The sequence below is a fragment of the Schistocerca nitens genome, chromosome 8, assembly GCF_023898315.1.
Source record: "Schistocerca nitens isolate TAMUIC-IGC-003100 chromosome 8, iqSchNite1.1, whole genome shotgun sequence".
Classification (NCBI taxonomy): Eukaryota; Metazoa; Arthropoda; class Insecta; order Orthoptera; family Acrididae; genus Schistocerca; species Schistocerca nitens.
The window spans coordinates 436052843-436055617 of NC_064621.1; positions in this window are offsets into that span (position 1 = coordinate 436052843).

Here is a 2775-nt window from a genome sequence, read left to right on the forward strand (position 1 = left end):
AATTTTACTTTCTTTTTTTTTGCGTAGTTATTATCTGTTATAGTTCATTGACGTCTCTGTTCACTGTAATAAGTTTAGTGTCTGTGTTTTGCGACCGCATCGTAAAACCGTGCGATTAGTAGACGAAAGGATGTGCCTCTCCAATGGGAACCGAAAACACTTGATCGCAAGGTCATAGGTCAACCGATTCCTCCACAGCAAAACACATATGATATATTCTATACGACACTGGTGACGGCATGTGCGACAGGAGTATGTTGTCGACCCACCTAACTTGTACACTTGGCGAATGGGTAAAAAGATTCTTCTACCTTGCCCGATTTAGGTTTTCTTGTGGATGTGATAATCACTCCCAAAAAAGTGATGAAAACATAAGAGTTGGTCACATAAACTGAAAATAAAAAATTAAAACTTTTCACTCGATGGAAGATTAGAACCAACGACCTTTCATTCCACAGCTGCTCACGTTACCACGAGACCACGACGCTCCTACGTTCCCAGTGACCTTGATGTTGCATATCTTCCCATAAACTACTCAGTTTGTATATTTTCCTTATTTTTTCACAGTTCCACATAACTTCTTCCTGTTTTCTCAATTGATCTGTGTTCAGTTTTTCAAGGCCTATCCACTGTGCCAACTTATAACTAAATCTGAGGGGAGTGCGATGGGGTGGTTCCCTTGTCAGAGCCATTTACCCATTTGAACCAATGATTGCCTATACTAGTAGAGGTTGTAACGCCAGTGGAAATGAAACGCTAGGCGTAACCCAGGCTCTGGGTGGAAAAGCCCGCACAGGTGTGTCGGTCCTGCTTAGCGCAGAAAGTAGCCCTAGACGGACGGTCGGAGCATCTGAGCGCTGAAACACAATAGAGTGGCACCTGGCCGGTATTGTAGCTAGGCCGGAAGGATAACCGAAGAATTCTGAAAATAATTGACGCAGCAGAGAGGAATAAGGAAACGTTACCTGGGAAATCACGCAGGCTGGGTTATCTCCGAGGGTTTTTACTCTGAGAAGCGTACCATTGTATGAATTACTAATTAACGGTGATAGTTGTTTCCTCGAAAACTTTCCACACTGGACGACAAAAGACTAAAATATGGTTGGTCGGCGTTCGGAAGAATCTGTAGAGAGGGAGAATATTCCACGGTTTCGAAAATATGATTCGCTTTGTGCAGTTACGAGAGATGGGAGCCGAACTTTGCTGGGAAGCCAGCGGTGGAGAGAATGTGGTCTTCCGTTTTTGAGCGCCCACGTCTGACGGTCGCTCGGTATCAGCTTTTTTGGTACAGACGGACTTGCTGTCTTTGCTCTCAGGAGATTTTATAGTTATAACGGTTAGGCACTGTACTGTTGCAAACTTATACGATTCTGGGCTTCGCCTCCAGGTAGGGAGTCGTCTTTGAGTACGCAGCATTCAGTAATTGAGAGCACTTCTTCTGCCTATAGTCACGTAGAGACGTTATCTGATTTCCTTCCTTTTGGCTGAGAGTTCGCGTTTATTGTTTGTAGAACACTGAGAGGTAAAGACAGCATTGGATAGTACTAGACAGAGGACCGCCTTCTGCCGTCCTAGTGTTTGAAAGAATTTTTATTTTGTGGCTGGAGTTCTTCCATCCTCGCAGACGTGAACGAGAACCATCACTCCGACGCACCGGGCACAATACATATGGTGACTTTGCTAACTGCTTCGGCATATTAGGGCCATATAGCTTAACAGCTGTGATCACGTAAGTTTTATTTCCCCTGAGGTTGCACGCCACTGCAGGTCATCTTTGAAAGTAGTGTCTTGTAGTGTTTGGTATGTAGATGATGTCAGTCAACCCGCGTTATTTATATTAGATCGCGTAGCCGTAAAAGGAGCAGATTTGAGCGATTAGGAAATTCAGTAGTGTCTGTTTATGAACATTGGACATTGATATATAAACATTTGCAATATATAAAGGGGTTTTAATCTACAATAAATGTATAATCAGAAACAGCATTTATAATTTTGTAGTTACTAGTTCCCTTAATCATTCATTTAAGTTATGTTGTAATATATATGTTAAAGAGAAGGAAGGAGGAGATAATATCACCATTAAGAAATCTTAAAATCTGCTTCAGTGGGTAGTCAGACAGGACCAAATCTTCATTTTCGCATTTAGTATTTTCCATTGCGCACATTCATTTTACACCCGCCTGGAGTAGCATCTTCGAACTTGTAACGACTTGTCTCACTACAGTTTCCAGCTGCGACAAAGAAGTGTGATGTCACAGATCACACCACCTCACATTCAAACAAGGGTTTCTGGAACTTTCATTCAAAATTTGAATCTCATTGGTTCCTGAAAATACTCTTTCCAGTCTGCATGCCAGCTGTACCGGATGCCCAGAAACCAGAGAAACTGTCACTGTGACTGCCAAACAGCCAACTAGTCAATTTAAAAGGGGGAGAATAATTGTCTAGTGGAAACACTCACCATATTGAAATTTCTCAAATTTCCACGTAAAAACCAGTAATACTCGCAACACACGTGATCACAAAGGCTGCCCAGCACCTACTGAGTATTAGTTCGCTGTTGACCTGCCCAGAGGACGACATGGATAGGTCAACTGTTCACACATACCCCACCTGACTGGTTGAGGAGGCTCAGCGGCGGCTAGCACCTTATACCGGAAATGTTCTTTCGTTCTACCCGCTGGCTACCTCCACTGCACGCCCAGACACTAAGCAGAACGTCCTAGGAAACCAGACACATCACAGTAATAATCTGTTGACATTCGAATATGAGTG